Consider the following 16,421-nt stretch of genomic DNA (forward strand, 5'->3'; position numbering starts at 1 on the left):
TCTACCAGACAACTTCTCTCCGATTTTCTGTGTCTCACTTTTCTCTACACACCCCACACCTTCCTAACTCTGTTCTCTGTAAAATATCATATTGTGGACATGTAGACTTGGTCTCCAGATTTCCTTCTGTTGAATACTCACATTCTTAGGTTCATGTAAAGTCTTGAGTAAATGCCCTGAAGTTTACCACAGACCCGCTAACAGAATGTCCAGGCATCTTCAGCCAGAATGACCTGAGCTATGACACCAAAGCAGGTCTCAGTGTCAGGTCTGGCTCTGCCACCCCCCTCACTGGAAGCCGTAGGGGTTCGGATGGCTTTTCTCCTAGTTAAGCCTTCACCACATGTAGCCCCGACCGAGACCAATCAGTCTTCTCCTTCTGCTGAGGTGCAATTTTACACAGTAGGTGACATTAACTCGGTAGCTGAGTCCCCATGTGCAGCTACGGCAACCACAGAGTCCCAGCAGATGACAGGAGGTAGCGGGTTGTATGATCCTGTAAATCATTTCCCCATAGTAACGGCAAGATTACACACTTTAATATGCATGCGGCCTCAGAGAGCCCTCTTCTTGGCTGAACCATGGCGATAATACACATTTTGTGTCCAGAAATCCATTCTAAGCTGTGTCGTGTGGAATACTCAGTATTTCCTCAAGAGTTCTGACACGACCCTTCTCACCTGGCCTCTTTCACGGACCTACACTGGAGTACTTCTCCCTTCGCCTGTAGCATCTCCAGTTTTATAGCCACACTCTTGAGACAGATTCAACACCCTTCTCACTTTTAGCAGACCTTTTGTTCTAATATCTGCCTATAGGTTTTTTTCCCTTTGGATGGACAACTGGATTTGGGTGTTTCCTTTTTAGGGGAAATGAGTGAAACTATCAGTAAATAAGATGGGGGGAATAAAACAGAGAAATAAGGTGGCATAAAGGGTCCAGAATGGTAGTGACTATTGTATACACAACAGATCCCAGGTTTATGGGCTGAAGGTCATATTTCTTTTAGTTTAATACAAAATACCACTCAGCCTGCAGTGACTCCCAGAAGACAGTCCATTGCGTACCCTCACATCAGATACATTGGAAACAGGAGTAGATTCATTGGCAGAGGATAAGTTTGAAATTCAGCTGCAAGACTGCAAGTAAGTATTCAACCTATCTAATCCTCAGCACCATCAACAAAATGGAACAATTACAATGAGCTTAAAAATCTTGTGATGAAATTAGTACCTAAACATACTAGATGCTCAACAAATGTTAGAACCAAGGCAGAGAAGCAAGTGTAACATGCAGTCCTTTTGCAAATGCTTACAGATAATACTCTGGTTTTGGTATAGAATGACTTTCCCTGAATGTCCATCATGGATACCATTAGCTAACCAGACACATTACAATCCACATGGCACTCTAAGGATATCTCATCAAGGCTCCTAAAGGGTTTGGTAAAATCATTCTGCTTCTCATATGCTGAATTATTTTGGCTAGGCCTCAAGTCTTCCATCTGTGAAATGGGTAAGGATGGGTCAGGTGGAAACATTAAGGTTTAGTTTAATTCTAAGTGCTCTGGAGTAAATGTCTACATTTTGTGAAAAGAAGTTAGATCAGTTAGTGAGGGCTATTTTTTGTTATTCTTCAAAAATCTTAACAAAAAAAGTGGGGGGTGGTGGGGGAGGGAAGCATGTTTCAGGGAAAAAAAGACCTGAGTAAATACCACAGATTACTCCACACAGGTGAAAAGGTATTATTACACATCAAGCACAGACATGTGGCTTCTCAGGACTATCATTACACATATGTGAGTTAGGCAGAGCAGAGCATAAAAACAAAGCTTTCATTTTATCACATGGAACCAGTTACGGGAAAGAGCGTGAGCTGAACTTTGGACAACCTTGAATCATACTCAATTTATTCTCCATCATCCAACAAGTCATCATCAAAAACAGGCAAAACACAGTCTGGGGAGAATAGTACACCCTGGAAAGATACAGATTCAATGCTATATTATCATCCAGATAGGAATGAAAACTGTGGCTTAGTGAGACTTAGGCCTTAAATAGCAAAAATAGAAGCAATGTGTCTCTCTCCTCCTTTGTCAAAGGACGTTGTGTGTCGTGGACACTTCCACCAAAATAAGAACTGTGCTGAATGTCTATGATGTCTTTTGAATAAATCTGGGGAAAAGATACCCAGTGCCAAACGTGCAAAGGCTCAAATATGAACAGTCATGGCACATTTTAGACCCTTTGATGGACGGTGCCAATGAATCAAGTCAGTTCCAAGGGCAGTCTCATGGAGAAATATATGCTCACATACAGCAGATAAGAATTGATTAGATATTCTCAAGGTCTTCTCCAGAAGACTTTGACATTGATTCTCACAAGTACAAGTTAGTTATAATGGTAGCAACTAAAATGGAATGTCTTCATATTTGGACCTTGTCAATCCGTTCCTTCTTTTTAAAATGGCCTTCCTCCTACCCTAATCTGAAGAATTTCTAAATATCCACTAAGACCCAGATCCTTCTGGTTTCATAAACTGGCATGATAGTCCCCTGACCAGGGGTAGAACCCCTGCAGTGGAAGTGCGGAGTCTTAACCACTGGAAAGTCCCCAGTAGCCAATCTTTCCAACACCCATTTAGAGTAAGAGGTACCCTGCAAAATCCTGCATGGTCTGGGCTCTGACTACATCTCCCACTTCATTTCTTTCCACTCCCACCTTGGTCTAGACAGTGCTGCTTTCCTTCCCTTTCTCAAGTGTACCCAATGCATTTTTCAGCCATGTTTGTGCTAGTTGTCTCCATTCCCTGGAGTGCTGTTTTCTGATTCCTTCTTGCCATTTCGATGCTGGCTCTAACATCATCTATTCTGAGAAGACATTCTTGATCAACAATTCTAAAGTAACTATCTAGCCAGTTGCTGTGTGCTAATCCTATCTTAATTCTTCTCAGAGCATTTATCATTATCTAATATTATCTCTGTTTGTTCATTGTCTCTTTTCCTCCACTAGAGCATAAGCTCCATGAGAATAAGGACTGTGTTTGTTGTGTTTGCCACTGTATCCTCAGCAGCTAGATAAGTAAATGGTTAATAAATTTGTGGTGTGTGAATGCCCCAACCTGAACACCACATAATTCATCACTTGTATTCTGAATCCCCATGGTGTTTCATATAGACCACAATTATAACATCAGTCATATGGGATTCTGTTTATCTGGGGCTTTTACTAAATCTAAAGGGTGGAGACTCCATCTTGCTCCATTTGGACTGTTTACTCTGAAATTAGGAAAATCACCCAGAGTCACCATACACTGATGTGTAGGTGACATACTGGGCAGCAAGTTGGGGGCGGGACGGGGGGTGGGGCAGCAGTTTTCATTATGATAATGAGAATGACAGTACATGGAGTTGAGCAGTAGCCAAGTTGAACAAATGTAGACGGCAGCTCAGGTTTTTCTTTATCGGGGAGAGAAATCAGGATGATTCTATCTTTTCCTTCATGTCTTGTTTTAGGAACAAATTCATGATCCAACATACTTGCCCTGGCCAACTTCTCCCTCACTCCACATTTGAGGGCTGAGGAAGGCTCTTAGAGAGAGATCTCAGTGGGATCTTGTACAGGGTAGCTCATACGTACCACTTTACATCTTCTCTGCCACCATCTACTCCATCAACTAATGCAATGAATGCCCAGTTAGGCACAAACATCTTTGATCAGATTTTTGCAGATGCCAGACATGAGATCTGCACCACACTCTAGCTTTTGCCTTATGCTTCTCCGATGGTGTAAAATGATAAACCTATAGGAACCTGCTCAACATTCAGGTATGGCCACCTCAAAACTGGCCGAGAATGGAAGTTAATGGAAAATTTCGTATACCTTTTATAACCTAGGCAGACAACTCTTGAGACTCATCTCAAAGAATTCTTCAGAAGTTCGAGGTAGAATTAAGCATGAATTGTTTCTAGCAGTGACTGATTTGACAATCACTCTTATTCCACGTATCTTTCCTACAGTCCACTCATTTCTATTCCTTGAGGTCATTTCCAAATAACCCACTTTGTCTTCCTTCTGGTGAACCCAGGCCAATGCAGTTGTTACAAGGAGTAGCATCACCATTACTGAGATTCTCATCTGTGGTATATTGGCAGGAGGGCAAGTAAAATGCAAACCATAAGACTGAGTGGTACTGATGACACTGTATGGCCTCAGGAAATCATGGTTACAAATATTATGGAGATGTTTGCCCTTAGTTAACTGTTTTGGAAACCTTCATAAAAACATGAACTCAGATGAAATAACAGTCAATCCAAGGCAGCAATAAAACCCAGTGGTCTCTTTGGCAGCATTTCAAGACCCTCATCTCACATGGCAGTCACACTGCAGGAAGTGATGGGTCATTCTCTCATAAAGTAGGGCCCTGAACAGCACACCTGGTCATTGATTTAGGGTGAACTTGAAATGTCTGAGAGAAGACATGCAAAGGCTTGTGAGCAGTAGCAAATCCCTAGCTAGTCAGGAGCTTGGAAGGAGCAAGAGTAAAATACCGCAAGCAAGGATATCTAAGAAAGCAACATACAGATATACCCATGAGAGGTAGGACAAAGCATGCAGGTCTTACACTCAAGCCCACCACAGGGGAGGCAATGAAGAAGCAGGAGGATTCACCCAGCAGATTCTCAGCAATTCTCCACCCTCAGCTATGCCAGCTTCTGCAGAGTCAGGATGGGTTGATTTGGAAGAGAAAGTTTCACAGAGGAAGTTGTATTTTAGCCAAAATGAAGATGCATCTGTATTTGGTAGGTGACCACAGCTATTACTATTACTGTGAGTACTGTTACCATTTATTGGTGGTATGTGATGGACCAAATACCATGCTAAGCATTTTATATTTATTTTCATATTTATTCTTCTCAATGACTTTATGACTAATGTCCTATTGTTTTCATTTACCGTTTTATATATGAACTAAATATCCTGAAATATTACTTTTATTATTATCAGTCTAATAGGATAGTATTAGGATAGTCTAAGGATACTAGCAATACTGGTTAAGTGCAAACTTTGTACCTATCATTTCATTTAATCATCAGTGACCCTGTGACAGGTGTGATTGTCACTGTTTTACAAGCAATAGACTGAAGCTCAAAGAAGCTGAACATACATCTACCTTAGTTACCAAGGCCTCCTGAATCTAAGACTACCTTCTGTCTAAGTACTGGATGTCACTCTATCCCTGCCTGGAAAGCAGAGATGAAAGGCTGGTGAGGGTGGTCCACTGAGCTTGATCAAATTGTTATGAGTGAATGAATGAGTGAGCTGAGATGAACTGCCAGTTCATCTCCATGCTGGATCTACCTTAGGAAAATTGCTGTCCCTGCCTTCCTCTCCCCACCTACACCCCTCTCTCTCACACTTGTGATGAAGGACAAAATATGACAACAGTTGAGCTGGTCTTACTCATCTTTACCATCTTGATATTTTATTCAAGTTTCCTTTTTATCCCGGGCCATAAACCAAAAGGTCTCATGTTTTGAGAAATATAGACAATAAAGAGAATGTCAGCATATTCACTGCAAGGTATGTATCGCAAGTGTTTCCAGAGGCTTTTCAGTGCTGCTTCCCAAAAGGCTTTGAATCTGATACAGACCAGGAAATCTGCTTTCTGAAGGCCCCCTTTCCACGCCTTTATCTACATAACTTTCATTGACCTAAATCGGATTTGTGTGTGTAGAAGGGCAGCACAATTGAGGCTCTACAAGTCCTGTCATCTTTTTGTTAAGCTTCCCAGGCTGCCAATTACCAATTCTCTGCACTCGAGGATCTACAGGACACAGCACATTAAATTGGAACAGAATGTACTGGCTAATGATAACCCAGTCAAATATGTAAAGAGATTCCTGGTAACAGAGATGAAGCAGAGGTCTGAAGCCAATAAGATAGGGCTAAACTAGGATGGAGAGGCCAAAGGAAGGGAGAGGAGAAGGGAGGGGAGGGGAGCGGAGAGAGTAAGTAGAATGAGAACAAATATGAGAATCTGAGGATACAGTCTCTTTAGAAGTACGTAATGGAGAAGAGGCTGGGAAATAAGTCCTTGAAATGATTTATGGCTAGAGGGAATCTGGGGCCATTTAAAAACTGTCATGGAGGAATGTGGGACTCTACATGGGAGATACTTCTTTGAGCTGTATCTATGTCTATTATTTTGATCATCTAATCAGCTGTTTAAATGGAATGATTGTGTGGCTGGACTGATGGGCTAAATTAGTCAAACAAGCCCATCTGGAAGATGATGCAGAGTCAGTCAAAATGCTATATTCTCTGTGGAAATGCAAACATACTGTTTCCATTGGTCATTTGCCATTCATGGGATATAACATGGAGCTAAGTAATTCTGATGATACAAATTTACATTCAGAGACAGAAAGCAGGGGAAAACATGTCAGCACCTCTATTGTGAACTCTTCACACCCATCCTTAAACACTGACCCATGGGGTCTTTTAGGAATACAATGCCACGACCTCTATGAACGCACTTTGAAACATTAAAACAAGTCTCGGAAATGAGGTACAACCACTGCTAGAAAAGACAACAGCATTGAATCACCTTATGTAGCTGAGGTGGCGCGGAGGAAGTTATGCAGCAGGTCTGCTGCTTTTGTCATCGTGGCTTACGTTCTGCCATGGCTGAGGTTCATGGAACTGCATGGTTAGAAAAGAAAATATGTGTGTGTGTACCAACAAATGCATATATGACCATACACAAGACATACACATGCTCACATACATACAATAAAATGTTCAAGTACTCAAAGTGTATCATCTTTACACTGCATGCAAATTTAAGTGTTCAAGTGTTCTAACACATGATTCATAGCTGCCATAGAGTAGTGATCAGAAGTTTTAGAACACCTCTTTGTGGGTAAGGTTCAGCATACCTGCAGCCCAACATTTTCTTTGGAATGACTATTCAAAGAACCTGTAGACCACTAGGCATTTTCATTCGAAATACCTAGGAGACAATATATCCAAAAATGAATCATCACCTTCTTCCCCAAACTATTTCCCCTTCCTGCACTACCCCCAATTTTCATCACGTGAGCTCTAATGGGGTAAGGAGCTTTGTCTGATTCACTCACAACTGCATTCCAAGGACAAAAGCAGGGTCTGGCACACAACAGTTCAGTTCAGTTCAGTTCAGTTCAGTCGCTCAGTCGTGTCTGACTCTTTGTGACCTCATGAACCGCAGCACACCAGGCCTCCTTGTCCATCACACAACAAATGCTCAGTAAATTCATGCCAAATGATTTGAATGCCTGGACAGATAGACAGAGTGTTGATATCACTATCTCCCCCACTTTGGGGCTCATCTCTGATATGTTCCTTTCCGATTACCCACCGAGATCTGTTACAGGTTTGGTCACAATGCTTCTTTGCATTTGTTTACCTCACTGTGTTGATGATGGATAAAATGAGATCAAGCTCAAGAAAATGCTTGATAAACTGTACACTACACTCATTTAAGGTAATTATTCCTTTCAACTTCTACTTGCCAGCATTTCAGCTGAGATGTTCATCTTCTCACAACAAATCTAACAAGATGAACTGGTCTGCTTTCTTTCAGAGTTTCCCTTCGTATCATCTTCATATTTCTGTGAAAGTAACACCTCCTAAAGCTCTGTGGTGACCATGTCATTCCAACATCTAACACCTTCAATAAGAAGCTCCCTGTGGCCTGTAAGATTTCAAGCAGTTGAGTCCATCTGTATTCACCTATCTATGTCTCCCCCCCGCCGCCTTCTCTAGAAATACTTGTCATCTCACGCTCCTCTAATAGACATGGCCATCTCTAGTTTCAGAATGTTTGTCTTTATATCCATCAGCAAAATTCACAGGTGAACAAATGTACAGATGAATGTTCCTTCTCATCTATTTTTACAAATCTCATCCACCTTTCAAAAGCCATGTCTAACTATAACCTTCTCCCTGGACTGTGTGAGTTTGGGTTAGTCGTTTTAGTAGGAGAAGCAAGAAATCTGAGGGCATATGGCTTACTTGAGGAGAACAAGAAAATTCAGCAAGAGAGTGGACAAATGTGGGAAAATATTGCAAATGGTACAAAACATGCACCTTAGGCCTGTCTTACCAGTGAGGTAAAGGAATGGGGTATTTACACACCAACTCCTAAAAGTTACTGGTTAAGGACCAATGTAGAGGAGGAAGGATGATAATTCCAAATTTCTTCCATCTGTCAGAACTTCAGAAAAAGTCCTCAGTATAGAGACGTAGATCCTGAAATGCTTTAGGTTTAAGCAGTACAGTCCAACAGAAATATAATGTGAGTCCCACATACAGCCTACATATATTAAGCTTTAAGTTTAGCCATATTAAAAAGTTCAAAAGAAACAAAAGTTAATTTTACTTCAATAATTTTTTCATTATTTAACATTATATTTTTTAATTCAACCTAGTTTATTACTCCAAATATTATCATTTTAACATGTATTTAACATAAACAATTTACTGAGATATTTTACATGTTTTTGTAATAAGTATTCAAAAACTGGTATTCAGTTTATATGTAGAGCATATTTCAGTGAGGACCAGCCACATTTCATGTGTTTAACAGCCAGCCGTATGTGGCCAATGGTTGCCATTACTGGAAAACATGGCTTAAGGTATACGGGCAGGCCACTGAACCTATCTGCTCTGCTGATAATCTCTAGTCACTGAGATCATCTTTCAATTGACTGTTTAGAGTACTGATCTAAGACTGAGCATACATTGCTGATAAATGTCATTTACTTTTTCATTTGGGTCCTATTTCCCTGAAAAAGTTACTTCTATGATTTACTTGTGTTACTTCCCCATTAGTTCTTTTTTCATTGCCTCATTTGGTTACCTTTTGCCAAATGATTGATTCTCAGAAGTCACTTTATCCACAGGTCCCTAACCATCTGTGAGGAGAAATCACTGTAAATTTCCCATTCAGGGGAACAAGGGGAGATGTGCCAGCCCTGGCATCAGCAGAGAGGGACAGTTAGTTCTGGACCTCACTGTAGTCAGCCACTTCACAGAGACAGGAATTTTAAAGATCTCCACAGAGGGAGAAGCAGCAAATTCCTCCCATAACAAACTTGAATGTCTAACAGATTTTGCCAGGTGAAAAATTTTCCATCTGTCTAGTCTAAATTATCCCTAAGCTGTTTCTTTTAGGGAAAAATTCTATCGTCTGCCTTCACTTCTGAGTCCAAAGAGGTCTTTGAAAAGCATAGGATACACACTTGGTGACCACTTTGCCATTAAAAGGTTAACATATCTTCCCAGCTGAAAAGAACAGTGGTCATGATGCTACACAGCAAAAAGCACCAAGATTTGTGGCATGAAAGAGGCAAAGCAATGAAGGCAAGTGGATTTTGCTAAGTCCAGTAAAGTCTCAAAGGCACTAAGTGGTGTTCATTGTCTGCTAATGGAAAATGTGAATTTCCCAAGTCTCCTTTAAGTAAGTAGATAGATATAAACATTTCTAAACCCATCAACCTCTTAGGGAAAAAGAGGCAATCTGCTGAATTGCAGAGGATTCAAAATGACCCATCCTTTTTGATCTTAAGCTTACAAAATTTTCTAGTATCTCTAACAATTATTTGTGACAAACAGGCAAACCATCAGTAAATCAGAAGATGAAAATTTTTCCAGAAAGATATTTTCTTCTTTATTAGTTATTGGGTTTATGAACACCTTTCTTTCCCTCTTCACTTATCTAAGATTAAATGCATATTTAACTAGCCTCTTCTTAAAATTTTCTATAAATTTTCTCTTTCTTGTATCCTTTTTCCTATATTTCTCTAGGATCTTACTTCTGCAATTATTGCTTGCTTTTCTTTTTAATAATTGTTTCTTCCTTCTTAACGCCTTTCTGTTCTACTCTTCCTTGGGCCTATTTATTCATTCTCATTCACAAATTGTCCTACTTTCAAAATCATGTACCTTGGAGCTTGTACCTCAGTCAACTGGAATCTGTTTCCTTTCTTTTTTCTACCTTCCAGGTGAGACCACCTTTCTCTGTCCCAGGTTCTTCCTGGTCACCTGTCACTGTCTAGTCTAGCTGTTCTCACTTCACCAAAGTGTCTCTTCCCAGGTATATCAATGGTTGATGGGTTCAGAAGGCAGCCCTAACAACTCCCTGGCCTCCTCCTGGAGGAAGGTGAAGAGGTAGCCCTACATCTAGGCCTACTTCTTGTCCCAGGAATTACTTGCCACTAACAAATGAGCTGTGTAATGAATCATTCTCAAATATTTACCCATACTAGGAATTAAGGCTACTTCATTTTCAAAGCAAAAACTTTTAGGAAAAGAAGTAGATTTATTAGGAGAGTACTTAGAGTGAGAAAAAACGAAAACAAAACCTGATGCCTTTCTTTAGAAAATAAAATTATGGTATATTAGATACTAGGCAAATCACATATTTAAAGATAAAAGAAAGGATGGAAACTGCTGCCATTTGGGGTTGGTTTACACAGATTCATTGTCAGTCAGTCAGTCAATCAGTCAGTTCAGTTGCTCAGTCGTGTCCGATTCTTTGCGACCCCATGTATCGCAGCACGCCAGGCCTCCCTGTCCATCATCAACTCCCGGAGTTTACTCAAACTCATGCCCATCGAGTCAGTGATGCCATCCAGCCATCTCATCCTCTGTTGTCCCCTTCTCCTCCTGCCCCCAATCCCTCCCAGCATCAGGGTCTTTTCCAATGAGTCAACTCTTCACATGAGGTGGCCAAAGTATTGGAGTTTCAGCTTCAGCATCAGTCCAGATTCATTGTATACCTAATTTATTTTTTATTTTTTGTATACGTAATTTAATTTCACACTAGATAATTTTTTACAAACTCAAGTCTAGATAATGAACCTATTTTAAATGTGTTGCTTTATAGAAGATAAGCTGGGAGAAAATATTTGGAAAAGACACATCTGATAAAGGGCCATTATCTAAAATTTACAAAAAACTTGTAAAAACTCAACAGTGAGACAACAAACAATTTGATTAAGAAATGGGCCAAAGACCTTAATAGATACCTGTGAAAGAATATATACAGATGGCAAACTAGAATATGAAAAGATGCTTCATATCTCAAGTCATCAGAGAAATTTAAATTAAAACAAAGCAATGCCACTCACTACATGACTATTAAAATGGCCAAAATCCAAAACATAGATAACACCAAATGTTGTCAAAGATGTGGAGCAACGGGAACTCTCATTCATTGCTGGTAAGAACACACATTGTATCACCACTTTGGAAGACACTTTGTTGGTTTCTTATAAACATATTCTTGCCATATGACTTAGCAATCCCACTCCTCTGTGTTTATCCAGACAAGCTGGAAACTTATGTTCACACAGAAACCTGCATAGCATGTTGATTCATAATTGCAAAAACCTGGAAACTACCCAGATGTCCTTTACTAGATGAATGGCTAAATAAACTGGTACACCCAACGGAATATTATTTAGCACTAAAAAGAAATGAGTTATCAAGCCATGAAAAGACACGGAGGAACCTTAAATGCATAGTGAAAGTGAAAAAAAAAAATCAATCCGAAAATCTATATAACTGTGTGATCCAAAAACATGACTTTCTGGAAAAGGCAAACCTATGGAGATAGCAAAAAGATCAGTTGTGGCCAGGTGAGGGGCCAGAGATTTAAACAAAGCAGAGCACACAAGATTTTTAGGGCAGTAAAAGTACTCTGTATGAAATTATATTGATTGATAAGTGTCATTATACATGTGTCCAAACCCACTGAATGTACCACACCAAGAATGAATCCTTAGGTAAGCCGTGAACTTTTCATGATTATCATGTGTTCATGAAGGTTTATCCTTAATAAAACAATAGTGTAAAAAAGTAAAATAAAATAAAACAATAGTGTACCACCTGGTGAGTGATGCTGATAACTGGGAAAACTGTTCCTATGTGGAGGAAAGGAACATATGAAAAATCTTTGTAATTTCCTTTCAATTATATTCCAAAAAATTGCTCTAAAAATAGTCTTTTTAAAAAAGTGTTGCTTCAAACCCCATTTCAAAAATGATTTAATGGAATATTATTGTGTCTTTCAACAATTATTATATTTTCTAATCCCCAAAGTTCCCTTTTCTAAAACTTCCATAAATTGTCCCACATTCTCTGAATTAAAGCTGAAAAAACTATATAATCTTTTGTCTTCATCTAGGATGAAAACTAAAATTATTTAGGCATAACTGAACAAACTTGTCTGAAATTTTTCTAAACTCATGTGTTAAGCAAAGATGGACCATAGGCTTTCGCTTGAGGGGATAGATTTGGGGAAAATATCTTATATAACATTGGTTTTGGTAAGTTTCAGTCCATAAGTGTTAATTTTCTTCTTCCTTTGGGTTTAGAAGAGCAGCTGAGCTACCTTTCAAAGTGCCCATCCAGCTTCCTCACCTCTGGGCTCTTTGGCTCTGGAAGTTTACTATCTCCATTCATTCTTTCCACAAACATCTGATGTCTAGCAAGAGTATGAAGTAGAAGTGAAATTAATGTTTATTGAAGAAATAAACGGGGTCATCTATAGAGTTAAGTGCAAATTTAGATAAAATCAATTCAGTTTAACAAACATTTATTTAACATATACTATTTACACTAAAAAAAATGAAAAGATGTCTACAAAGACTAAGATTTTGCCATAGAAGAGTCCATAAAACAGTATAGGGAAGAGAACAGAGATCATTATATACTGGAGTGATGTTTACAATATGTGGGAGATAACAGACTCTGAATTAAGGTTAAAGTGACTCAAAAAATTATCACAATATACAAAATAATTTTGGACCTTTAAAAATTCAGAAGATGATAGGGCAATAAAGCAAACTAATCCCAGAAAGCTTCCTGCTTTTCAAAGCAGTTAGGAAATCTTAGCCTTCAATGATCAAACTTAACTTAGGTCTCCTTGTTGGCTGGTTGAATGGGTACCATATAGATCAGAGAGCAAATGTTAGAAGCACTCTGTCACTTTCTAGTTGAGTAATTTCATCAATGAAATACAAAATTTAGCATCTACCTTAAAGGGTTGTTTTAAAGAGTTTAGAATGGACTTTGGTGTACAACCAAACTGGATGAAAATGAACTGCCATTAATAACAGTAATAGTCATTTGTTCCACTAAGTTACTGGGTCACTAACTCTGAACTTATCAGAATAGAACCAGTCAAATTTTGCTTAAATGAACAGATGGATCCTATAGACAGGTTGGCGGAAGAGTGATTTCTCTGGCTTACCCGAACTCTGTATTTGTTCTACTCCAAATGCCCACATCACTTCACTCTACCCTGGCGACTCATGGAAGCCACTGTGAGAAAATGTAGTAAAAGCAGGCAAAGGGAGAAATTTGTGAAAACCGAGAAACTCTAAGAATAGTTTTCCCATCGAAACTGTAATCAGAAATCTGCCAGCAAAAAAAAACCCAGGACCTGATGGCTTCACAGCTGAATTCTACCAAAAATTTAGAGAAGAGCTAACACCTATCTTACTCAAACTCTTCCAGAAAATTGCAGATGAAGGTAAACTTCCAAACTCATTCCATGAGGCCACCATCACCCTAATTCCAAAACCAGACAAAGATCCCACAAAAAAAGAAAACTACAGGCCAATATCACTGATGAACATAGATGCAAAAATCCTTAACAAAATTCTAGCAAACAGAATCCAACAACATATTAAAAAAATCGTACACCATGACCAAGTGGGCTTTATCCCAGGAATGCAAGGATTCTTTAATATCCGCAAATCAATCAATGTAATACACCACAGTAACAAATTGAAAGATAAAAACCATATGATTATCTCAATAGATGCATAAAAAGCCTTTGACAAAATTCAACACTCATTTATGATAAAAACTCTCCAGAAAGCAGGAATAGAAGGAACATACCTCAACATAGTAAAAGCCATATATGACAAACCCACAGCAAGCACTACCCTCAATGGTGAAAAATTGAAAGCATTTCCCCTGAAATCAGGAACAAGACAAGGGTGCCCACTCTCACCACTACTATTCAACATAGTGTTGGAAGTTTTGGCCACAGCAATCAGAGCAGAAAAAGAAGTAAAAGGAATCCAGATAGGAAAAGAAGAAGTGAAACTCTCACTGTTTGCAGATGACATGATCCTCTACATAGAAAACCCTAAAGACTCTACCAGAAAATTACTAGAGCTAATCAATGAATATAGTAAAGTTGCAGGGTATAAAATTAACACACAGAAATCCCTTGCATTCCTATACACTAACAATGAAAAAACAGAAAGAGAAATTAAGGAAACAATACCATTCACCATTTCAACAAAAAGAATAAAATACTTAGGAGTATATCTACCTAAAGAAACAAAAGACCTATACATAGAAAACTATAAAACACTGATGAAAGAAATCAAAGAGGACACAAACAGATGGAGAAACATACCGTGTTCATGGATTGGAAGAATCAATATTGTCAAAATGGCTATTCTACCCAAAGCAATCTATAGATTCAATGCAATCCCTATCAAGCTACCAACGGTATTTTTCACAGAACTAGACCAAAGAATTTCACAATTTGTATGGAAATACAAAAAACCTCGAATAGCCAAAGTAATCTTGAGAAAGAAGAATGGAACTGGAGGAATCAACCTGCCTGACTTCAGACTCTACTACAAAGCCACAGTCATCAAGACAGTGTGGTACTGGCACAAAGACAGAAATATAGATCAATGGAACAGAATAGAAAGCCCAGAGATGAATCCACGAACCTATGGACACCTTATCTTTGACAAAGGAGGCAAGGATATACAATGGAAAAAAGACAACCTCTTTAACAAGTGGTGCTGGGAAAACTGGTCAACCACTTGTAAAAGAATGAAACTAGAACACTTTCTAACACCATACACAAAAATAAACTCAAAATGGATTAAAGATCTAAATGTAAGACCAGAAACTATAAAACTCCTAGAGGAGAACATAGGCAAAACACTCTCCGACATGAATCACAGCAGGATCCTCTATGACCCACCTCCCAGAATATTGGAAATAAAAGCAAAAATAAACAAATGGGACCTAATGAAACTTAAAAGCTTTTGCACAACAAAGGAAACTATAAGTAAGGTGAAAAGACAGCCCTCAGACTGGGAGAAAATAATAGCAAATGAAGCAACAGACAAAAGGATTAATCTCAAAAATATACAAGCAACTCCTACAGCTCAATTCAGAAAAATAAATGACCCAATTCAAAAAATGGGCCAAAGAACTAAACAGACATTTCTCCAAAGAAGACATACAGATGGCTAACAAACACATGAAAAGATGCTCAACATCACTCATTATCAGAGAAATGCAAATCAAAACCACAATGAGGTACCATTACACGCCAGTCAGGATGGCTGCTGTCCAAAAGTCTACAAGCAATAAATGCTGGAGAGGGTGTGGAGAAAAGGGAACCCTCTTACACTGTTGGTGGGAATGCAAACTAGTACAGCCACTATGGAGAACAGTGTGGAGATTTCTTAAAAAACTGGAAATAGAACTGCCATATGACCCAGCAATCCCACTCTTGGGCATACACACTGAGGAAACCAGATCTGAAAGAGACATGTGCACCCCAATGTTCATCGCAGCACTGTTTATAATAGCCAAGACATGGAAGCAACCTAGATGCCCATCAGCAGATGAATGGATAAGGAAGCTGTGGTACATAGACACCATGGAATATTACTCAGCCGTTAAAAAGAATTCATTTGAATCAGTTCTAATGAGATGGATGAAACTGGAGCCCATTATACAGAGTGAAGTAAGCCAGAAAGATAAAGATCATTACAGCATACTAACACATATATATGGAATTTAGAAAGATGGTAATGATAACCCTATATGCAAAACAGAAAGAGAGATACAGATGTACAGAACAGACTTTTGGACTCTATGGGAGAAGGTGAGGGTGGGATGTTTTGAGAGAACAGCATGTATATTATCTAGGGTGAAACAGATCACCGGCCCAGGTGTGATGCATGAGACAGGTGCTCGGGCCAGGTGCACTGGGAGGACCCAGGGGAATCGGGTGGGGGGGGGGGGATGTGGGAGTGGGGATCGGGATGGGGAATACATGTAACTCCATGGCTGATTCATGTCAATGTATGACAAAACCCACTGCAATGTTGTGAAGTAATTATCCTCCAACTAATAAAAATAATTGAAAAAAAAAAAAAAGAATAGTTTTCCCTATTAGTTGAGATCCTACTCAAAAAGGTGAACTCACATAGTGACCAATTTTTTATCTTACTTCTGCTTAGTATGGTGACTAAAATTCCACCAGAAAAAAAAAAATCCAGTGGTTTCCAGACCTGGGTCCTTAGAATCCTGAGTCTGCAA

The sequence above is a fragment of the Cervus canadensis genome, chromosome 18 (genome assembly GCF_019320065.1).
Source record: "Cervus canadensis isolate Bull #8, Minnesota chromosome 18, ASM1932006v1, whole genome shotgun sequence".
Taxonomy (NCBI): Eukaryota; Metazoa; Chordata; class Mammalia; order Artiodactyla; family Cervidae; genus Cervus; species Cervus canadensis.